This window comes from Bombus affinis, chromosome 1, assembly GCF_024516045.1.
Source record: "Bombus affinis isolate iyBomAffi1 chromosome 1, iyBomAffi1.2, whole genome shotgun sequence".
Classification (NCBI taxonomy): domain Eukaryota; kingdom Metazoa; phylum Arthropoda; class Insecta; order Hymenoptera; family Apidae; genus Bombus; species Bombus affinis.
The window spans coordinates 8,996,123-9,021,615 of NC_066344.1; the positions used below are offsets into that span (position 1 = coordinate 8,996,123).

General features: G+C 43.8%; 1 long non-coding RNA gene across 3 annotated transcripts in view; it reads right to left on the reverse strand.

Annotated features, from left to right (window-relative positions):
- Positions 1 to 25,493, reverse strand: part of LOC126920475 (uncharacterized) — a 145,573-nt gene that overhangs the window by 80,708 nt on the left and 39,372 nt on the right. The window contains exon 3 of one of the 3 annotated variants that reach the window (XR_007711971.1): positions 1,253 to 13,328. The exons of the other annotated variants lie outside the window; for them this stretch is intronic. This is a non-coding gene — a long non-coding RNA (uncharacterized LOC126920475). Of the gene's footprint in view, positions 1 to 1,252; positions 13,329 to 25,493 lie in introns of those variants that run through there. 3 annotated transcript variants of the gene reach the window in all.

The following is a 25,493-nucleotide window of genomic DNA, read 5'->3' on the forward strand; positions in this document are numbered from 1 at the left end:
AAACGTTGCCGAGTTTCATCCTCGACCAATTTGCCAGGGGCCACCCTCTCGCGTTCCACGTAATCCGACGATCTCACCGAGATCGTCCCGATCCACGCAACGGCATTTTACGATTCGCCGCTAGGAATCTGCCACGAGCGGTGTAGAAGCGTTTATATACAAATGCAGCCAAGAATGTTTCCCAATAGATTCCTGGTATCGTAGAATTTTGTTGAAACTTTGGAACGATTTTCTTTAGAGAAAAGGAATTTTTGTTATATTAAAAACAATTGATCTCTAAACCAATCTCCCGAATCGTCTTTAAGTACCCAATCTGTCGTTGATTGCACAATATTCCAATTAAGTTACTTTTCAAAATCCAATCTCCAGTATCCTCTAAAAGCAGAGGACACACTTCGTGCCATGTTGCATACGCGTCACATGGTGATCAACGTAACGGCAGATGGACCAACGTCGCTCTAAATCCACCGACGCGTCCATTTACATCTCCCCTTGAATCGCAAGCGGAAGAACTGTCATGAGCACGAACGAATCTCGTTAACGCAAAACGCGAGTTTCAAAATAACGAAAAATCACTCAAGGAACTACTTCATCCACTAGACGAAGAGGAAAATAGGATGAGTCGTGTCGAGTTTCGCGATGTGACACGCTCGCCACTTGGCAAACGTCTCGTACATGAGTGCGTCTAAGCGTGTTAAGCTCTGTTGAGATTTGAAACGTTAGACCCGTTACATGGGGAACGAGAGATTTCGCTCTGGCGCCGGCAACTTCGTTTCTCCTCTCCCGCCAAAAACTATCAACCCCACTCTCCCTTCCTCTCCCCAAAGGCGAAACTTACCTCGAACCCTCGATTTCTCTTTGCTTCCTCCCCCTGTTGCACGTCTCTCAGCCTACGAAACAGGGCGACACGTTTAATTGGTAATCCGTTTAAAGGATTAGTAACTCACGATGGGTATTAGGACGTGTCGCTGGTCCGCCTGCAGCTTGTCCGTTTCGCACGGACAAGCCGAAGGACACGATCCCGGCCACGTCGATGGATACGCTCTTCTCGATGCTGTGTATTCTCCGATCTGGCCGACGAGGTTGGTGGCCCTGCATCTTCGAATAATTTGTCGCAAATACGCGTGAGTCACAGTCATCAGATAATATCGCGTTTCGCGTGTACTTGGTTTTTCTTCCGCATTTTATGAAGAACGAGAAGCTTATATTTTTTAACCTTTTGCTTCAACGAGTAAAGACATTTCGAATAATATACACATAATATGATACTTTTAATGAAAAGTGAAAGATCAATTGAGATAGTCATTTCTTCGATTTTATAGCTAAATCATCTCTCGTATAACGCGGTAGCCTTACAACTCGGCTCGAGAATTGAGGAAATCCCCGTACGAAAAGACACGCAATAAGAGTATTTAAAAATTTGAACACATGAGAATTTAAATGTTAAAGAACTTGAATTTCCAAAACTTTTAAAGAAAACGATCCTAATGGCACTCTTCTCTTCGTATAATCGGTTTAGCGTAGATTGTTTATAAGATTAATCTCCACTTGCGCATCCACTTGATCGTCTCTCGACGAGCTTTTTCAAGCGATCACACGACTCGTCGCACACATCAGCCAGAACAGGGCGAGGTGGCAGAAAAGCTCGATGGATCTCCAGTAGTTTTCGATGCAAAGCGGGGCCCGAGGGTGTCGATTCTCTTTCGCTCGTCCCGCGATCGTCCGTGTTGCTCCTTCTCTCTTCCGGCGAGTGTTCGACACGACACCGCGGGGCGTGCTCACTTTTCAAACGAGCTTACTCTTCGCCACGCAAGAGCACGTAGCCGGGGGGTAGGCTGGGTTTCAAATCCGGCCTGATCTAATAGGGATTAACAAAGTGACAAATGTAAGAGTTAGCGATGCCAGGGTCGCCACCCCTTGCCCAGCAGCAGCCTGTTTCCCGCTTGAAAAAAGGTATCGAACGAAGGACTTAATCGAGCATCCGGGGCTACCGCTCTTTGGCCTCGTGCATTTTTAATTGCGAGAGATGGGTCGTTTGTCGAAATTAAATATTTCAGTGTGAAATTGTGTTCAGTGTCTAGATGAAGGGGTTGACGTGTGAATTTATAAAAGCAAATTGCGTATATATCACCTTTTACTGAAATTTCGCACCGAATCAAAGCGCAAAATATTCACAACTACTCAAAAGGACAAGAAAAACTTGTTTTACAATTTTTGTAGTATATATCTTTTGTAGTATACCTTTCTCCATATAGTTAGGCAGTATGATAAACCACTAGTTTAGTTTTCTCTTTAGAATGAGATTTGTATTACGAAGAAGATGATACTAATTTTTAGCCACTGAATAGATATACTCTGAAATAAGAAATGAAACGAGAGGAAATTAGTGAACCAATAAAATCTTAAATTGTAACCAAATGAAAATCTTTAATTCTATCAATCTCTTTAATGACTAATTCTAAATATTGGCACACCGATCAATCCGTGGCTCTTTTATTTTAGCTATATTTTTGTTATCTATAAAATCACTTAAAATCGAACGATCGTTAATGATCCAACTCGTTTCCTTCTACCGAAGAGAAAACTTTTTCCGTTGGGACCATCCAGAAGAGGCTTGCTCGATGCCATTCACGTTCGCCAGGAAATTGATCGTTTAACTGCTCGCAGCGTTTCGAACGGCCCGGCATGAGTCTATATTTATATTCTTATGTAAGATATCAGGGTAGATAGACGCGAGGGAATTATACATGGAGAGGGAGGCAGTTGCAACCTGCTCCACAAAGAAATAGGTTCGTCGAGGTAACGGAGCTATTCTGAAATTCTTCGATTCCGCAAAAATTTCGTTCGACCTGAGCCCCCTTGTTTCATGGTGAATCGATAAATCCGTTGATACGACCCGTTCCAAACGGGCACCGTATCAGATCGTTCCCTTAAATAACGAGAGCAGGATCTGAGCTAGAATTATCGGCACTTCGGACGCGTTAAACTTCCCTCACCGGCCATCAATCAGCTGGCCAGCGGCCACCTGGTCTACTTTTATCGAGTATCCCTCGTAGACCTTCGATCAGAGATTTCGTGTAATAATAGGCAAACGGAACCGCAAGGCGGTTTGGTACTTTTGGTTATGGTACGTCTAAGGCGTTTATTGGTATTGTGAAAGCGATTCGATTGTTTGCATTGATAAATTATGATTTTACAAATTTTATAATAGCCATTCTCTTGCTTGTAATACTTAAGGATTTTTGGAGTAATAATTGATCATGTCCAAGTAAATTAATTTCTCTAGCTCCTTGAAACATCGTTCCTTTTTTCCAACCTTTTCCACCGACACCTCATCACACTCTTCATTACAGAATTCTACTAGCAAATACAAATTCTTATATTCCATACATACACGTGAGCGGCAAGAAACGCGATCGTACATCGTCAGGTCCCTGGCGATCGCATCGGGCAAAATTCTAGAGGTAGCAGCGGTGGTCGGCGAATTGCATCCTAAATCTGGTGGTGGTGTATTTTGCGTTGGAAACGCAGAGAATGGGCAGGCAACGTCGCGAGACGTCGGCTATGCGGCTGGCAATAAATCAAATAGTGTTTTTCAGAGCAACGGCCGGTCCGAGGCACGAATGGTAATGAAAACCGGCGGACGATACAGGCGCGATAACATTCCCCATGGCCGCGTGTCCCGCTCGCGACGATGCCAGCGACGACAAGCACGGCCGCGACGTCGGCGAATCGTCGCTGCAAAACCGACCGCACCTCGGCATCTTTCGCATTCTCTCGTTCCTCGTTCGCGATCATGCGTTACACGTGTTCCCGCCTGCGTACGTGCGCCTCGTTCGACTCGAGGAACCGATCTTTCTGCTCGTCTTTCCGATCGTTCTTCGGGCCATTATGGAACGTATCGCCCGAGCTTGATGGTACTTATCGTGATTGATCGTTGAACGCTCGGTAGTATGTTTCCAAGTGTATTCTCAGTTTGTTCTGTTTTGAAGGGACGAGATGATCTTTTGTAACGTGTTCTTCCGATAGCATGTAATAGGTTAAATTAGGTTTGGAAAGTATACCACACATGCTTATAAATCAGCTGTCATTATTTTTATGATTTTTCTTCAGTCGCGAGATCGCATGTATACGCGAGTTATAGTTGGAACAAGCAAGTACAAGCGCGCGATTACACGATTAGTCTGACCGCGACTTTCTAATTTCCCTGCGTCCCGCGGCAGATCGACTCGATTTGTTCCATTAGCGAAAGCGGAGTAACGCGTGTACTTAACGCCGCTGTAACGCAAACACGCGTACCCGGTGGATACCAACTGCCAGCTACGAGTTAAACTAATCGCAGGCGAACAAGATAGATGTAACGACCCCGTCTACAACCGCAGGTAATGTCAATAATGCGGGTATCTATGATATCCGTAATTAGTCGCGACGGTAATATCGTACTATTTCACCACGGATTTCCCCCATTAGAGTTCGATAGTACGCACCGTTGTCCTATGAATACTCGTTCACCCACTGATCACCCTATAATACGCTATATAAATAAACATATCCTTCGAATTATCATTAAATATTACTTACTACGAACACATTGACGTACATATTACTTTTAATCCTATAAGTTTTATACAAGCGAATCCAATTACCGAACTATCGGGAATATTTTACCATACCAAAATGTCCATTTGAAACACAAAGATATTCCTTGCTTCTTCCCAATCCTCCATTTGAATATTCTTCGTTTCTTTTCTCTCGCTGTTACTCGTTCCTTGATCCTGTCGTCCCGCTAACGGATAATTAATGCAAGCTGGAACGAGACAGAGGAAGAAAAGCCGTTCGATCGCATACGTCCGTCATCCTGAAGACGAGCAAGCGAACCGAAACGCGTGTCCTCACGTGAGAACCGACTCGTTGCTTCAGGCTAGTATGTAAATGACCCTATCCACGAGACACCGGGTTACTCGATTTACAGCTGATCACTTTGATATTAATGCCCGTTGTGAACGTCGTCACTTATCAGGTATTTGCGAGCAAATACGTGAAAGAGAAATTGGTAACGCCTCCCTGTTCCAGCCTGGAATCACGAGCACGAGTCCGAGGATCAGAGTCGGAAAAGGGGAACGTTGTCAGGATTAAAGGCGTTCCACGCGACGTTTCTGTCGATTTCGGCTCGAATTTCCTGTACCGTTTTATCGAGAACGCTTAACGCCGAGAACAGGTTTCTGCCGGGTTGTTAAGAGCGGCCGAACGTGCTTACCGAACGTTACTCAATTTCAAGCACGCACAGACACAGGGAGAATCGATGGGAAACGTCGCACGACAGATATGTTTATTTACGTATATTCGCATTCTGATGATTACGTGGAACGCTGGAAACATCGATTTTGTATATCGTGGATATTTGTTTGACAACACTGCGCTTGCGCAGTTTCTACACGTTACATCATTGCTTGCTCCTTAATGGGTTATTGATATAAAATATGAGTTAGTGATATAATATACAAAAGTAGTCTTATCTTGTTTTATCCGTGTGGTCTTCGTGCATCTTCAATGATGTAATACCTCTCGAAAGAGACATATTTTACTTAGACATACTGCAAGAAAATATGTTACGTTGGACGATCTTCGTTCGTCAATCGGGATCATTTAAAATTCATCGCTAGTCCATTGGAAGGGAAGGAAAAACGTTCGAGCAAGGAGTTCGGAATACCAAACGACTCCTTCGAGGCGAATGCTTCGGGACAGCATGTTGTAATATCGAGTGGAAATCTTTAATTTCGGACTTGTCTTGAAGTCGAAAGAAACCTTGGGGCCGCGTACTATCGGGACGTGAAATCAGCGCCGACAGAGCGCCAAAAAGACGGCTGTCGAAGCGAATAACGATTTCCCTGGCATCGACGAATTCCGTTAACGATCCTCTCTATCATACTCTCGATCGTTCGACATAATTCGCGTGATCTGTCTACGGATGATACCGCGGACGAAATATGCGTTTCACGGTGGCCGGTGTTCAAATTTCACCAGAAAAACCATCTTTCCGTTCTTTCTCTCTCTTTCTCTATGAAAGATTTATCTCTGATCGGATCCAGTCAGAAGCGAATAATTCGATCGCTCGGTCGTTGTTCCGATGCGACGACTCATTAACATTCCGGCGTGTATATCGCGGCCGAAAGAAGAAGAAGAAGCGGAGGAGAAGCCGAAGAACCTGGCCAGCCCCGTGCATCCACCATAAAGGACTCTCTCTCGCTCGCCTTCCTTCCTGCTCGCCTTCTTTCCTCTACCCGTTCTCGCAACTTGTTCTACCTTCGAGCGCCCGATCCGCCGCGGTTTCAGTGCCCAGATGCTACCTGCCGCAACCAACACGCGTGCTATTCACTCGCATCCGTCCCCGAATTTCTGTCGACACGATCTCGCGCCTGTTCCTCCTTCGCGATCTTTTTCCACGTTGAGATTTTTCGCCTGATAAGATGGGAACTTGGAGCGGAAACTGCCAAGAGGTGTTTAGACGAGTCACGAGATGATCAGGAGGTGAGTGTAAAAGATCGTCCGACTAGAATGTATTTATTTGCAGTTGAAAACGAAGGTACAGTGGCTACAAAAAGTATTCGCGCATCATCGTATTTATTATTCTATTTACATGCTAATCGAGTATTACATTGTCCTAGAAGTTTCTTCCGCTTTATCAATAAACGACAAATGTCCGATATTTTATGTTTTATGTCATATTATTGAGTTATGTACGATCCGTTCTGGTCTATTATCTTCCACTGTTTCTCTGGGAGCAGCGCTATTTTTCCTAAATTTCTGGGGTTTGCTAACAAGATATTGTTCTGCATAGGCGCATTTTTGTGTCATTTATTCGACTGGATCTTTTACCGCGAAGAGAAATTTTTACCGAATGGAACAGATAATAATCACACGAAGCAATATTCGAAGAATATGGAGGATAAGGTAAAACGTCCCGATATTAGATTTCGTATCATTCAGGAGTCCTGTCATATGATTAAAAACTTGATAACACAATATAGAACCTCCAAATACTTTTTGGAGCCACTATATGTGTATTGAAGAATCAAGGATGTTGCGATGTTCTTTCAGATGTGGATACAAGGGTCATTGTATGAATGAGTGTTTCATGAATGAACGCTAATTTGAGTGACAATGAGAAATAGATGAATCGACAGGCAGGAGGGATTCGAGAAGGTTTATTGTAGTATATTTTAATAACTTATGGCTGTTTTCGTTTAAGTGAACTAGTAAATCAAGTGGTAGTAGAATGTCGCTCGAAAACTCACTGTACGAGTAAATGTCGTTTTTCCTTTTTGAAACCGAGGGTGAAAGTGGGTTCTTGTTGGAACGATGGCGCCACTGTACGGCAGTCCATATTACGCTCGCTGTAGAACACGTTGTAGCTATGTCATGTATAATTGAAATCGATTGTCGGACCAACCGTTTGCCACAGACCTGCGAATTGGCATCAGCCGTTTCGATATCTCGTTTCTCATTTCTTACATTCTATTTTTACCTTCCACCGACCTCGTTAAATTCACAGAATTCTAATTTAAAACCCCGTTATGTTAGACTTCGACATAGCCATCCATATATTATCTAAAGACATCAGCCGAAGAGAAGCAGAAATTCCGAAAAAATTCCAAATTAAATCACGACAAACTAAATTTCATCTACACCTGCCCTCAGACCCTTCTTCCCCAAATTCCTCAACCTGTTAAAGAAGACTCGCGAGAATTCTCGCTGAAAGGTCCGTATAGATTTCCTGCAAACTTTCGCCTGGTTCTTACAAAATTTCGTCGATTTAAAGGCCATTTTTAAGAAGCTTACTTCTTCCAAACAAACAAATTGCTTTCATTTGCAACTATGGCGTAATAACATACCATTCTTTAGTCATAAAATGACATTCAAACGAGAAAATTAACCAGAATCAACTTATCATATTTTTCTCTTGTAGTCTCCGCTTATTTTTGCCATACATCCCTAAACCAACGAACACTCAGCTCGATTCGCGAGACGACTCGAGGTGGATCGGCGTCGCGATTCGATATTCAGCGGACGGCCGTTGTTTTACTCGGTCCAGCTGCCCACACACACCAACAAACTCGAACGAAACACGCGCGCACGAGCGGTACACGCTCGCGTGCACGGGCGAGCAGCCTCTATAGAGAGATCGCAGACAAGATTCCCGCTGGTCTGGGCCACGACGAATAAAATCTGGCCGTATTATTCGATCGGTGTACCGCGAGCGGAATGCGAGTGGATCAAACTTAATAACGCGACTTGGCAAAAAGCGGGGGCACGTGCGGAATATCGGGCATCGACTACGCCGGGCACCGCGACGCCTACGACGCCGCAAATTAATATAAACGACGCCAGACCATCCCCCGACGGCACCACTGAGTTCATCGGGTATGCGTGCCGTGCGAGCAATCCGATTGCCTCGTCGTCCTTCGAAATACCTCGCCGAGATCCCGTGTCGCATCTTGATCGCCCGATTTTCCGTGCAGACGCTTTCCTTCCATTTTGCGACGCTCGAATTGCCGTCCAAGCTGATTACACTCTGAGAGTACGATTGGCGAATAAAGGTACTGTGATGCGGTTACGAGTTGAGTGGAATAGACGAATTTCGTGTTCAGTGTTTGCTAGGTTTTCGTTATCGTTAGGTTTCCTGTTGTGGTATTGTTTATCCAATATCTATATTGCTCTTCTCGCTAAAATCTAATGCGTTCGATCTAAATATAATTCAATCCTATCTAACAACTTTCCATCTTCCAAAATATGTTAAGATATTTGAAGTATCACGTGCTTTCATCTTTTAATTAACTCTGAAATTGTTGCTCAGATTTTCAATTACAATTAGACACTAATATTCAAAAGTCTAATTTACACCAAGCTTCCTGCATTTTCGAACAAGTCTTCTTGAAAATTACCTGCAAGTAACGTTACCCCTCGTTCTTAATAATCACACACATCTTTGTTTATTATACAAAAGGATCAGGGTGGTTGGCGTTCTTCTCTGGCTCTTTTTTACGCGTAAAATGGTAGCTACGAGCGTCCGTAATAGACGCTAACCAGAGGCAACGGCGTAACCGACCACGTAAGATAAACTCCTCATTAGCGAAACAAACCGCCGAGGCTTAATTACTTCGCGTGGCGGGTGGCCGATTCTCGAGGCTTCCAAGCGTTCGTAAAGTCACTCGCGTCATAAAATCGCATGGCTGCCGCGAGTTGCATCGCTGTCTCTCCAGATTCTCCCTCTCTCTCCGCCTCTGTGATCAATTAAAATTGTCGAACGCTGTTGTTCCGCTCCGTCTGTTTCTTTTTATCGTCGATTCCGGCACGCACCGAACGTGTGGTGCATCAGCTTATAAAAGTTCGCTCTTGTAGCTCAGACCGACAACGACTCTCATTAAATAACTGGCTGCAGGCAATTATCAAGAAGCGATTATCGCGGAATTTTCGGGTTGATTCAACTCGGAGAACATCCGCGACACGATCACGTATCTCTTCATTACGATCTCGCGTTCGCACGCGTTATGAATGAACCGAGTCGACGAGAGGAACGATAAATTTTTGCTAACGTTACGGCTAACTGGTAAACCCGGTTCGTTTCGCCCGCCAGTCAACGTTTTAATAGGCTCCTCGCAGGTCTATGGCTTCTTTTTCCCTCTGTCTTTGCTTTCGTGGAATTTTTCGTGTTATATTCGATAAGAATTGTCAAGTTTAAGATGCGAGAAAGAGTCGATACCTTCGCATTGTTCAGCTTTGCACGGCGATTTTCGGATTTGTAATTACGAATATTGTTTCTAGTAGGAAATGCTTTTAACGCAGCGAATATCCTTTGTAGTCCACTTTAATTACGACCGACAGATCAATATCCATTAGTTTAGAAATCTTCTTACGCTTAGAACGTACAGAAAAATTATCCTATACGTTGAATAATTTCTTCCATAACACGTAATAGAGTTTGATACATCGGAGCGCAAGATCAGCGAAGCTTCCCCGAGATCAGAAACAACGTCTGTCCCGGCGGGAGAGAAGTACACAAGGGTCCCTGAGAAAATTTTGCAACGAAGTAAAGTCGAGACGGATCCTCTTTTGCGCAATTTACACGGTTCACTGGGAGAAAGAGATGTCTAGATTTACGTGTGCCGCGGCCGGGACAAGAGATTGAAAACGTCAACACGTCAAGAGGCAGAAGGACAAATCCGGCATGTCCGTCTGGGCGGGAGGGGTGCCGGCCTACGGTTGGCAAAGGCCCGGCTTTTCGAGTGCAGACTTTACATATTTGTATTCTACTTTCGTCTGTTTGCCGAAACATCATATTTCGGCCCCGTTCGTTGCGTAAAAGAGGAGCCCCCGGTTGTCGTCGTTTGCGTTTACGCCGAACACCGCGTCGCTCCGCGCGGTTCCTCGCTCTCGTGCTCGCAAGTAGCTTGGTCCCGCGTCTCGTTTTTCATCAGACAGACTGGTACTTTTCTACCATCGATCTGATTCTTCTTGCAGGCAATTAATCTAATACTTTTAGCAAAATTTTACAGATACATTTTACAAATTACAAGGTATCCGATTATCCGATTTGACGAAAAATTGTAGAATCATAAAAATAAAGTCTATAAGTTATAATTTGTAACTTGTCGATACACAGATATCGTTAATTGGCAAATTGTTGTACAGGAGGGTCCTGCTCATTCGTAATTCTATAGTCGAATTTCCTAATAAATTCTTTTTGTACGTTGTTTTTCTTCCATCCAGTTTAAAAATGAAAATAGAATCAACGCGAAAACGAAGGAACAATTCGGGTTCTAGGTTCGTCTGGTTTTCCTTTACACGCGACACGGTAACCAACTTGTCGTGGAAAATGCTAACAGCCAGCCGACTCTCGATCGAACGCGAGACTGTGAATTTTCAGCCACCACTACCATAGCCCAGTCACGTAAAACGTACGCGTACGCGCGTGGTTCGAGTGGAAAAGAGGGCGGTCGAAGGAAAAGAGGGGTTGGGCAAGGTTCGAGAGACGATTGTAGTCTCTCCGTCTTTCTCGCGTGGCTCTTTCTCCAGCAGCGCTTTGTAGCCCGTAAACTTTCTTGGTTCGACAACCCTCGGTCGGTCTCGAGGCGAAGGAAACCAAGAGAAACCGTAGGAATAGTCGAATGGAGCCGTTTCCAGCCAAGTTTTTCCATGGCGGTAGCTGCGCAATCATTTGTTCAACACACCGCCAACAAATCCAATACGCTGCCAGCCACCGAACACACGGATTTCGTTTCTCCCTTATTCTCTCGTTCAACTCGATCGCCTTTCCTCTTTTCTCTGCCTGATTTTCTTTCACTTTCCGGAAATTGTACGAACAGTTTACGCGTGAGATACGCACGGGATCGTGCTCCTGTGTTGTTTTGCGAACGTGTGTTGCTCGTATGCAACCCTTGCACAAGAGAATCGCGTGGTTCGTTGTCGGATTTAAAGAGTACACCGCGGAAAAAGTACAATATGCTGTAAGCAATGGTCGGTGGAAACAGGAGCGGTAACAGTGAAGAATATAAAATTGAAGAATCTGAATGTTAAGAGAGTAGGAATTAATTTCGATTCCTGACATTTGCTAAGTTGAACTTATAAACGATCGTTAGTCCTTTGAATAGATTAAGATTTAATTTTGTCGTTTTGTAAAGAAACTGCAAAAATATTATCGGAAAAATACCATGCCACCTTCAGAAATCTCAATGCCAACAAATCCACAAAACCGTTTCGATTCTGCGACATCCAGTGGCAAAACGGGTAACACGAAGGTGCTCGTGTTTCGCGTCACCGCGTCTGTCCAGAGCGAAGGAAGCGGCATTCTCCGCATGGAAATCAATCCGTGTCACGGATCGATTTCACGGCAACACGGAATTTGTTTGTATCCGAAGAAAGAGAGGCCGGGAAAAGAAACCTTTTCCTCGCCGCGAGGGTGGCACGTCGAACGTGAGAGGACTGCGGATTTATTCGAAAACACTTCTTCTCTACTCGCGATAGCGTTCCACGCGATACTCGAAGGGCGTGGAAAAGGGCCGATTCCTTAATATCCCCCGGAGACGTTGTGGATCGGATACACATCGGTTGGCCTCGCCTATCTATTCAATATGCCTCTATTATTTGGTAGGTGATAAGGTGGAACGGCGGTGGTAGCCTGACTTCTCATCCCTCGACGGTCTTTACCCCACGTTACCACGGCTCTCCAGCCCCCGGGATATATCTTTCTCTCCCTGGGGACGAGAGCGATGAACGATAGTCATCTTTGACTTCCTCTCTTTTTGTATCCGCGCTGCTCAAACTGGACTCCGCGGTGACTCCTCCGAGTTGTTTTACAACCTTATCGATTCCTTGTTAAAGATCGAGCTTGCGGTGATGTTTCGTTGCTCTGGTATAGTTAAACTAAATATAGCGATTTCGATTAATTGAGATAACTTTCTCTTAGATTCTCAAATTTTATTAGCACCGTTACGAGATACGCGCGTATAGAAATTGCAAGAGTTGTCTTTTGTTCGCTTACTCGAATTACTGGGGGGGGGGGGGGCAGAGTTGTCTTCAATTGCCATTCTTTTCGTAATGTAATTGGGTAGAAGGAAGAAAAATTTCATATGGAAATTTTCATTCTCACAGTAATATATCCACCGTGGAACAAGCGGAGAATCTTTCAACGAAAAAGAGAGACTCGCACAAGCCTGTTTGAAGGCTTGATTATCCCAATGCTCGTAATAAAGCAAACATCGTTGTACTATCTCTAACGCGGTCGCGTTCAAAGGTGAATGAGAGGAGCTTGAAGCGAGAGACAGAACGCGTGGATCGTGCAACACGAGCGAAGGGGAGGGAAATAAGTGTAAAAAATAACGAGAGGGCGTAAGCTTGCTGAATCGTCGGCTGACTGTGAGAGCTCCGACTTCATTTGTGCAAATCTATTCAGTCGGCGCGTATTCGCGGAACTCGCGACATTCGACCTTCCTTGTCGAATCACATACACCGCATACATACCGGCCGCTTTCGCTCTCTCCACCCCTTTTCCATCTCGCTTTTCCCCGACAGCTTGCAAGCAAGCCAACGGTTTTCAGGCTACCTCGTATACGCAGCTTTTCACTGAAGAAACATGGTGTACGTTCTATAAACGCTGCCGTATCTCGGCTCGTATCTCCACGGCTCCGGCGAAACCGCCACGGGGTGCCAGCCCCTAAGGGTACACAATAGGGCCCGTATGTTTGCGGGGGTGTAGAACGCGTCGTGTTGCAGCGGGGACTTCCATCGACCTCTTCTTCCAGTACCACGCGTCTCCTCCTCAGAGAGTTCACCTGAAATCTCACGAATTCACCTTCTACATTCGTTTCTATGCAGCCGTTTTTTTCTTCTCACAGCTTTTAACGTTCAATTTCTCGTATCTTTGTATTTAATTGATGAATTAAAAGTCATTAGTTTCATAGAGACACGATATCGACAAATTTTCTATGATTCAAGCGTTAGATGGTTTCGATTAAGTTATCGAAGAATCAAGAAGCAACACGAGGTTTAATATGGGGGCACCGGTCGATGCGATGTCGCGAGCAAAGTTTTAATTTCGGACGCGTAGCACGCGCCGACTTCTCCATCAGGTGTCGTAAGCGATACGTCGAAAATATCGCGAGGGGAAGGTTGCCGATAAACGACTATGCCGGGACGAGCGTCTGGATATTAAAAGTATCTCCTCGTGCAAGGATATTTCTAGCCAAAAAACGGGCAACAAATTCAATCAGTAACAGGACGAGTCTTTTTAAGGAGTTTCTCCTGGTATCATTGACATTATGCGAATATCTATGACCATTTGCATACATATGACTCTATATTATTGGACACTGCCACTTCATTACCAACCTACTCGAGACCCATCCAATGTTAATCTACTAATCCATCCACATCAATAACACGAACAATTTAAAAGATTAGACCGGGCCGGTCCTGTTCGTGCCTCCATCCAGCTGCCAATCTAGATTCAATCTCTCCGCAACAAGAGAGAAAGAAGCGAAAAATTTCCGTAAAAAGCGCGAAGCGGTTCGTCCGGAGGTGGATCAACCGGATCGAAAAACCCGCTCGCTGCTCCGCGCTGGCCAGCAAAAAGAGGAGACGGAATACTTAATATGCATCGCGTCCCGCGTTCCCCGAAGCGCGTTTCTTTCGTTCGGGTAAAGTTTGCGAGAAACGACGAACGACACGAAAGGGCCCACTTTCTTCGATTCGCGTTTGGAATTGGTGCACGCGAGCACACACCGACGCGACGATCGTTCTCCACCGGAAGACCGTGTCGTGAGACCAGACGAAAACTGCTGGAAGCCTGACTTCGTTCTGTCGTACAAGAATTTACGATTGCCTCCCGGCTACATTGGCTACCAACTCGCTGACTGGTTCATTGCTTTTCGAACCGTTCTTCGCTCGCGATCGACCATGTTAATTACTACCAACGAGATTTACGAGTGGAACAAGTGAATTTGTTTTGGATTTTATAGCTGTCGTAGAAATTAACCGTTTAATTATCTTGACTTTGTAGTGCCATGAATTTGTTCACGTTTATCTCTCGGTAATCACCACTTTTATGTTGGCACTTCCACTAACAAGTTTTCTTGTAATAACCCTTTTTGTGTAAATACATCCTCTTACTTGATTTTTACTCTCCTCTTTGGAACAGATCTGTACTTTTAAGTCTATGACCAGTTTGCCGAACATGTCGTTCTTCTTATCTTATAATTGCGATACTACTTAATGATCCTCATTGTGAGAAGAAAGGAGGTATATTCAACGTCGAAGATAATCTTCGGTGCAGAATTGCTTCGCTGCGTGAACCATTGAAATATAGCCATAGTCATCTTCGTTATCTCGATTTTGTTATGGGTACGTTAGCAATCATTACCAGTGAGCTTACGAGTCAAGCCCAGTCTTTCAGTCTCGTTTTCCTTGTCACATATTCTATAATTATTAAAGAACGTTAATATACCGAGTATCAAAGTCTTTATCAATGTATTTCATTTTCGCATACATTACCGGTATTTTCTGTACTTGACATCGACCAGTACATTGAATATTTATAATAATTTCGGAAAAAATAATAAGCCACATTGAGTGAAAATTCTTGATGTCTCCATCGGTACCTGTACATGAAATCAGATGGAAATCGGAATCGGTCGATCGGAGAGACCCATGGACAAAGGAAATAATCGAAAATTGCCAACGGCTGTAAAGGAGATTAGTCAAGCCAGGGCGGAAGGAAAACGTCAGAGCCTGGCGACATCCAATTAGAGGGGGTACGTGCTCGGACACTAACGAGTTTTAATGGACTCGGTCCGAATGGTGGCGTGGCGGAGTGGCGCTTTGGCAGGTCGCGTCAATCAGATAGCGGCGGCGAAACGCGCGGACACAGAGGGTCGCTCAAGTGCCGATATCCTCCGATCCGGCTTCCTGCTTTAATTTAATTGGACGATCGGCAATCGCGCGTGCCACCTGATAAATAATTAACGCGTCTGGCTCGGATCGATTATCAAACTGCCGACGCCATCGTTCGATGACGAGGGATAGCGCGGCCATACCTAGACAGAACTAGTTCCAACCCGATCCGAGGATCGATCCTTTTCAGGATGCGTCAAACGTTCAACGTTTTCGCGACTTAATTGCCGCTCCTACGTTCCATTTGCTTCCATTAAACGACACTGAGCTGATTAGCCCGCGAAAAAGATCCCCCGTTTTATAAAGATCGGCTGATTCTACCTACAGGCCACTTCCCTACTCGTTCGCAGGATTGTTTGCTCAATTTTTTACTCGAAGATTCGCATCACTTTTTATGAACGCAGGGACTTTAAAATGAAAGTTAGGAGAATTAGAGAAATAACATGCACACCATATATGGTGCGTGAGACTGTTATCATTATTGCTGACGTGCGAAGTGCGCAATGTCGTAAACTCATCCGCATCCGATATCGTAGGCACTTATTACGAACGATTTCATATCTAACGGTTAATAATATTAAATTTATTGTATCTTCTATCGAAAGGAAGTGATGTAGACAGTAACGCTTTGACGTATGATGTCCCAAGCAAATTCACTAAAGAATGACTTTATTAGAATGTAAAGTATCGTACATGGTCGCGTTATGTCGCGTGTTGATCGTCCGTCGAGAAATTGATGGGTCTAATTAGCTTCTAAAGAGTTGTATCGTGTATACACGATGTGTGTACACTCTCCGTCCGCTTGATACGGCAATTATTTCTTCATCGAGTGAACGAGGTAACAGGGCAGGCCGCTTACGTTTTGCACATTTAGTTCATTATCATTGATACACGACGACAGTGATTGTGTTGCGACCGCGCGCGATTTCGCTTTTACGAGCTGGGGGCAATTTTCGATACGTCGTTCCGCGATTGGTGCATTATAATTACATATGCAAATTATGGTAATAATGGGTGAATAAAAATTGATCAACCGATACAATCAATAATTGTAGAAGCACGATCGCGGATCATTATCTATGAGAACCGTTTAACCGGTGATCGCGGCATTTTTCCATTTTTCGTGTTTAATATTGTCGACGACACGGACTGGATCATTCGTAAAAATGATGAAAAAGCAACGGCAGAAATTACCGCGTTAAATGCATTTCGTCGAGCATCAGAACGACCGGTTAATTGGAGCGATTCGGCCACGCTCCTTCCAAAAATAAAAATTAATACGTAATGGCAAAGGCTAATGGACGCTTTCACGGAGCCATGCGTCCTCGAATAAACGAGAATTGGACGTGAGAAGGGGTGATATCGACGATATAAAAATACATACATAAATATACGTATGTATTTATAAATGTAAGTAATATACGAAACCGGTTTCCAAATTTTTGGGGATATACACGCGTTCATAGTTTATTTGAAGTTCGATTCAGTTTCCTTTAAAGTCAAATCTGATAGATGATAATGAACGCTAATAGAAACTCTGACGAAAGATGAATAATCGAAAAGCCTATGGTATGTAGAGGTGTTTAAATGAATCGACTTTAAAATAAAACATTATATTTGAAATATGTATACATATAAAAATACACCGGTGAAAACAGTTAAGACATTTTTACAATTAAGACAACAATTAAGATATTTGACACTTCGAGAATAATTCAATAGAATGTATCAAACATTGGGTATAAAAGAGGCATCCGCGTCTCTGAAATACAGACACGAAGTCAATATGACGGTACAGCTGCACGGTCTCGAAAATTGATCGGTTTATAAGAAAGTTCTTTTTATAAGGCAATCGATACTCGTACAAGACGATCGTTTACCCATACCCATACCAGAGAATACAGATAAAACCAGTATCTAAATATTGTATCTTTAAAATTATGTTCAGGTACATTCTTCAGAGTATTAATATTCGCTATTTTTATCGTCACAAAAATAACACTGCATATCACCTCATCGCTACATACTACCTTATATAAATATAAAAATAAATAAATAATAAATAAGAAAAAATATTTAAATTTCCAAACTTTTCACAATCCAGAAATATTGTATAATATTTCATATGGTTCACGCTTATTTCGCACAAGTATTTCTCTTTCCACCGTCCACGAACAACTCACTAATTCAATTATTACGTCGTCCTAAAAATGTCTTCCGTTATCTGTACGTAGCTACTTTATTTGGCTATGTTGTTACAAACATGAAATCTGTCAAATATTGTGATTTTTATTTTCGATCGTCTTCTAGCTGTCGTAGGACACGTTTCGTTTGCATTAAAACAAAAAATGTTGCGCGTCTATTATTTCCTTCTAAAACAAAAGAAACTTTTAAGACAACCTAATACGAACGGAAATCGATGTAACGTATCTTTGCGAATTATCGTTAGCCATCGGCCATGCCGTCGACTCCTCCGACGATATCCGGTCCTTCAGTTTGCGTTCCAAGGCAATTTCGGTTTCCCGTTACGTAGTAGCGGCCTCCGCGATTGATCCGCGTACAACCGCGGCGATCGTAGCGATTACGCGAGTGAGTATCGCGTAAAATTGCTCGAACGTAGGAGAAGAGCTCGCCATTACGAGCGGCCCATTAAACGTAATGTACGAGCGGGTAATATGTGGCCGAGCCTGGCCCGTGCATCACCGCATTCTACTTTTTCGGCTGGTCGCGCCAGTGCCGATTCCGCCGATCGAGAAGCCGCCACTCAGCTCGTCGAAGTTCAGCGATAATTTCTATATACACGCGTTTATCGGAAAACGAGTAATGTATGTAGACGGTCGATGGTAACGATACGAATGAAGTGGTTAATTTCTATAGGCCGGCCACCGTATGGTGAACGCGTAATAATCCAATTATCTGCGAGAGGAATCGTGACCGGTCACGAAGGGACGTGTAAGTGGTCTGAAAAAGTTCGTGCAGAAATTTGGAAAGTTTACGTGATGTAAAATGGAATATGTTCCACAAGGATATGGCTGAAGTGGATGCAGGTACTGACAAACACGATAAGTCAAGGCAATGAAATACACGTATATAATATAGACTCTTGAATAGATATACGCGTTTTGGTCTTTAGAAGTTTCATTCGTCAGAACACGTACCTAGTAACTGTAGCCTAATCATGAGGAAGTTTCGATATGTAGAGAACTCGAAAGCCAATAAGTGTAAGTCAGCCTTCCATTTGTACTTTTATACGGAATATGGTACCGGTTGACTTCTGAATCCTTCATATCTAAGAGACTTCAATTTATGCTTCAGTATACCAATTTTCCCTATCTATAGCATTTTTAAGGAATTCTGATATTTCAAAGGTATCTGTCGATCGAGCAGTTGTTCGATCTCCGTTTACCAGTAATCCACCTCTCCAGGAGAGCTCCATCTTTCCTCTCCATGGAGACTTCAACTCTGTCTCTATATTACGAACAGACATTAAGTTAGCAAGTTTTCCTTGTTCCTCCCTCTTCCGAGTCGCATAAACCCGGGTCGTAAAGACACGGAACAGAGCTAAATACTCTTTCCCAGACTGCGTAACTTGCCCGGTTACAAACAGAATTCACGGTACCTTTTTTCCCCTCGAGCTGAGGTAGACGACGACAGCGTAATGGCGCCGCTATGCTGGCGTGTTTTGCGACCGCATCGAGTTCCAAAGAGGTGCATTATGAGTTCCAGATAAGAGTTCACACGCAGCTGGCATCCAGCCACCGCGAACCTCTTAACAAATAACTTCACCGTATAAAGGAGCGCCTTAATCTGGTGGCGTCCTCATCCCCCATAAACGCTAAGGGGGCAGGGGGGAGGGACCATTCCTTCGCATCGTCGAGCAACGTGGAATCAACGAAACGTTTGCCAGACCGATCGCGGAATCGCGATCGATCCTCTGGTTCGATCGGCAACGAGAACGCCCGATCTTAACGGGCAGAAGAATGTCGCGCATGTCCTGCCATGAATAGTATCGTCTACTTATGCCGATCTCTCGCGTAACCGCTCCCCTCTGGTAGAATCGAGTGACGACATTCCGCGACTAGATTCCTGAATTTAATGTCGCCGCAGGACAGCAAGAAAAAGCGCGCTCGCTCGATAAGACTTTAATATGCTGTAATTGGCGTTCGCTCGAGATTCTTCGCGCGATACGTCGTATTTCTTGGTACGCGGTGCCACAATTTGTTCGGTCGTTTTTCGTATGGATGCTGCTTGTATCTAAATTTGTTCGTGAATTAATAGCGATGTAAAGATAGGATTGCTCAATGCGGGTTGATGGCATTGCTGAAGCGTAAACACGAGCATGAGTTATTAATATCGTATAAATTAAGGATGTTTCCAGATTCGTTTGATGTCAAACTTCAGCATCATATAGTTCTTGTCAAACAAGTAAAAGGCTCTGAATGAACGTGTGACGGAATTACACTAGTTTCTGGGATATAAGACCTTTTCGTTCGGAGGCCTGTAACAGTATAAGAATCTTTACTGAAACATCCTGTATGATCAATGGTAGATTGCTGGAATTTATCGTTAGTAGGTATCGTTGGCTCTAGAAACGAATGAAGTTATGCTGCTATATAATAACGTGTTAACCGTAAGTGGTTATTGGGACAAATCGCACGCGAATTGTGAACGAAAGAGAAAGGATGAGTTCTCAAGGCTGACAGAGAAGAATTATTCGCGACGATTGATACCAAGTAGGTCATATAAACGAGGCGGTGATCGGTCAACCCATCGTTGAAAATATCTATGTTAATACATCATATAGTATTTAATCATGTACATTGTACACTCTATTTATCCTTCGTCCCGGAGTTTAATAAACCTGCCGCTATCTTCTCCGCGAATCTAAACGCTGATGATTGTTAAACGCATTTCATGAATATCACATTCGAGTCAATTATCAACTCGGTTAGGGAAAACGAGTAGGGAAACGAGGAGAATGTAATACGAGATGGTACGTAGAAAAGCTGTTATTCTTTATGGCGGAAATGGAACATAAAATTAGTCTCCATAACATCCTTAAACACTATTAGAACTGGTGTTGTATGCTGGTCTCAAAGGAAATCATTTAAAATCGTCTTGTATCTGTCTGATTCTCATACATCCATTTACACTGATAGCCAACAATGTATAGTTCATAAATGCCGGATATGTGCTGCAACTTCCGCTCAGTCAGCGTAGAGGCTAGTTCCTTGACAACGAACCATATGGTTTATATAAAACGGCGCGAAACGTTAAAACACTATGCAGAAACTGTTTTCTGAAAGATCCACGATGCACGCTCTTGGGTATTGTGTTCGCGCACGGCGATAGGAAGGTAGCCGTTCAGTCGCTGGCAGAAATTTACGAGTTTAGATAACGAGGTGGTAATTAGTCGTCGGTCATATCCTCGTCGATATAATCTCGAAAGGTTATTTCGTTCGTACGATTAAGTTGCAGAACAAGCTGAAACATCGACGTAGATCACGAGCGACATAGATACAGCAACCCCTGGGCGTGAAAATGAGATATTTTCTCGATGATGATCTTTGAAATTGATATTACACGAGTGACATGTTCGGGTATATTCTACGACAATAAGTCTGCATTAACTGACTGGAAGATTTTTAATCGAACGACCTTAAGCGATCGTGTCTCAGACCTGATGATTCTTAGAAAATACTTACCCCAAACGCTTGTTATAGCTCGCTCGCAGATTCCATGCATTCATAATGTTTAAGCAATCCAATTATACATGTTAAAAGCCAGGTATGTTCGCAGTCGTGTACAAATTTCATTAATTGGTTAGCTGCATAGGAAAAGGCAAAATCCGAACTCGAGTTTCAGTCCATAAATCCTGGAACCAGAAGCGACTTTGGAATCTCTCATCAGCGAACCAAACAAATTGTCGGCGAAACGGTAGGCGTGTATCGGTATCGCGTCGGATCGTATCAGGCTTGGTTTATCGTAAATTTTTGCGTGGCTCCCGAGTTAGCGCGCTAATTGCCGGTAATTTTTATCAAACTATCCAGCGTGATCGCGTAGCGAAGAAGAAGTTACGGTTTCGAAACGGACGTACGGGATCTTCTTTACCTCGTCGCATTTTACAACATGGCAATAAAGTGTAATGAGGAACAATTCTTCTGATCGTCTCGATAACAAGATTTGTTGATGATTAGAAGCGCATTCAGGTAACGAATACGGTTTTCTTGGTTTCTATATGCGAAGACGCAGCGCCGCGCCGGGCGGAATCGCCAAGTGGAAACGTAATGGGCAGCTGGCGATTGTAAAAGCTCGTTATTTCCGGAAACCATGGCGCTCGTTAGCTCGTGTGTCGCGTTCTGAACTGGACTGGACTGGCCACAGGTGTATCACGCCCTGTTCCTTCGCCATTTCGCCGCACGAGCTACGGGACACTCTTTTAAAAAAGGGTACTGTACGGGCCGATATCTACGTGTATAAAATTATACGGGTCTATAGGGTGTGTCGTGAATCACGCAAATTAATTATATCGCGATACACCTGCGCGAAAACGTGTCCGACCGACAGCTTTACGGTCGCGAAGCTTTATTGTCTCGCGCCACTAGCCACCTCGTCGATCTTGCCCGTGAGATCGTTATTGAACCTCGGCACTGTAATTTACCGTCTGCCTACTCCTTAACGCTACGCCTCCCCATAGTTTGTTGCGTTATCGTGGAAACGCCATGTTAGTCTCGGTTTGTTAACATTCATATATGTGTACATACTGTTAAAAGTACAGGGAATTAAATCAAACGAGTAAGAGAACTTTATCGATGGAATTGTGGATTTAATCCAAGTGATTAATCCAAGTATCCTCCTGATTCAAATAACCTTATCTTAACTCGATACTATACGCTATAGTTTTTCGATACACCGTGTATACGTCGAACGCGTATACACTAGCGTTTCCCAGAGGACCGACTCGATCGCATAACAGCGGAACAATTCGGTGACTGGAGTATTCCCCGCGACATACAAAGCGGCAAGTGGCGTTCAACAAGAGGACGCGCGTGTGCGCCTCCGTACGTGTGACATCCGCTGACATCCGGCCGGCTGATCAGCCGGTAGATACATACGCGATCAACCCGTTCTTACGTATAGCTGAATTAATTAGCGGGCAATCGCCGTCACTCTAATTGGACTAATTAACGGACGTTAAGCAACCGTGCGATTCGATACGGCCGACCGCCCAATCAGCAGCCCTCTCGAGTGTTTCCTCGTGGAACCACGGCTCCCAATCCATACTGAAAACTCGTTCCCTTAATATGACAGCCAGGAATTCGAACCTCGATTCCATGGCTGATCGATCGTACGATTTCTCCTCGAATCCTTCTTGTGGCCAATCATCGATCACTCGGCAATGATACGTGAGTTCGCGTCCCGTTCGAACGATACGCATTGTGTGGGCTTGTTTCACGAATGCTTGAAATTCCGACCTTTTCCTTTACAAGCAACGAGCAATCAGCAAACACCTGACGCCTTATCGAATCTTCTTCGATGTAAATGGCGATGTTGTAATAGTTCGAAATGATTAGGCGATAAGAGGGAAGCGTTAACGTGTTACTATCCCGGGAAAATATTTCGAATTAAGAAATGTAAAAAAATTGAAAAATTAGAATCACAATCGTACGTATAACGACGCTCTAACTGCCGTTCCCGCGCCTTATTACTTTTTCATTGTTGTTCGCCTTTGTCATAATGGACTCGCGATTCACAGGTAGTTTAGATATCATCGAACAATTTTTATGAACATACTCGAGCACCATTGTTAGATATACTGTACAAAATAACAGCTATTATCTGTAACGACATGGACGATATAGACGAACTATATTGCGTCAAGATACAATACGGGTCGTTACCCGAAAGTAAATTAAAGCATGAAACAGACAGATACGTTGATAACCAGTAGGTTCATAGTCAGAGATGATACTGGCCCTTTGTCAGCGCCATGGCCAACGTAACATCTCGATTCCGGGTGAGAGACACCGGAGACACCATTGTTCCGGATGTCGTCTCAGATTCGGCGGCTGAACGTCACGTTCTCCAGCGATACGACGCCCTGTCGTCGTACCCTTATCGGGCTACTCGCAGCCGCCTTGGCAGTTTCGAATAAGCGGCGTGACTTTGCTCCGACGACTAATCGGATCGAGAGGCGAAAACGTCAATCCTATAATTCCGCCGTGCTGAATCTCGCCACCTTCTTGCCGCAGGCTTTTTCCTTCCAAGAAATCGGCGAATTCTGACGGTGTCATCGAACGTCGAATCGTTAGCACCAGAAGTTGTAACAGAAATGTATCAGCGTTTATGAAGATTTGTGATTTGCCTGGATCATCGTAATATCGACAGTTTCAGAAATACATATTACGTTTGGAGATTCTGAAAATGAGACAAAACATAGAGGCACGAAACGAACAGATTTCCGTTTCAGTTCATTGAGTTATGAATTGATAATATTGAAAGGTCCTACTTTTATACCTACTGCTTAGAATTTCCCTAGGACCATCTTTTGCGCCAGATCACAATTTTCAGATTAATCTTCCTAGGATTAAGAATAAATTAATAGCGTTGAAATTTGGATATCCTAAGTGCTATGTTGCAATCTATTTGTTTTCAATCGACGTTGCGTACTTGAAATAAAACACGCGGGAAGCGCGTAAGAAGGATATGAGATAATGAACAGAAGATATTAAAGTGCAATGCGACAAGGTGGTAAACGCAGACAGGCTGCAATTTCTCAAGATTACTTTGAACGATATTAAAGGTACTTTTCCCATCCGGCGCGTAGTTTCCTTTGAGTTTAAACAGGCCTCGAGGCTTAGTCGTCAAACCTGTACGATAAAATTAACTTGTAAAATGTCCGGACGTAAAGGCTAGCTCGCGTTCCACGAAGCTGACTCTCGAGATTCACCCATTTCGTAAATTAATACGGCAGGGTCGAAAAGAGATGGAAATTTATTTCTCCTACTTCTTTACGTGATTCTCTGTTTTCACTCAACCCCTTCTCCCTCTTCCTTTCGTTCTATTACCCGTTTACCTTGCTCAACCACGCTAATTAGATTTTTAGTATCGACGTCGTTATCGAAAAGAAATCTCTCTGTTGGCGTGGCACGCCGCACGCACGACAAGAAAATTGAAGTCTCGATTCATTCTCTTTGTAATAACCGCGCGCTTTACGCTTAGATCCCGCGGTTAGATTTCCTAACAGGGAACACAGCAGCAACCGCCACTCTATCCTCTCCTCGACCGATTGTAACAATAAACCGCGATGCTTACCGCGATTTCTAATTAGCAACCTTGAGTAACGAGTGGGCGGAATTTTAAACGTTGCAACTGGTGCGGTGCAACGTGTATACGTGTGTACCTGCCTGCTACATTCTACCACCGATTTTTCCCTCCGATTCTCCCTCTCATCTTTTTCTTTTTTGTTTCGTGTTTCCTTCGGAATCGAAAAAGGGATCACCTCCCATGTTCCGTGTCGATGATACGGTCTATGACGTGCTAAACAAAACGAGTTAATTAACAGGGGATTCGCAAGATAAGTAATACAGAAACTCGGCTGTCGTTGTTGAATATCTTTCGTTGTTCAGAACAACTCCAAAGAATGAATGCGGTCGTTTTATCGCATTTCCCTATCGAATCGTAAAAACGATGCAGTTTAAGCTACCGTGTTTATTAAATTGTTGCTTTGTCGCAGTTAAATCTCGCTGCTTTCATTAGATATCACGCAGGTATAAAGACGAAGATCACGGTGTAATCCTGTTCCACTTCTGCCTTCTTTTTCTTCTCTTCGTCTTTTGTTACTTGGTGTTCCCTTTTTTCATTCTAGCCACACGCGTGTAACATGCGTACGATAATTTTACAAGCCGTCGCAACGACGACTAACCACCGTAAAATATGTTCTATCACGCTCAGAATGGATTTATACAATTATCACGGAACGGAAACGGCGAGCATCGGGTAGTTTGTTCGAAGCTCGTCCGCCGCACGGTTATCGCCCATTTGCAAGA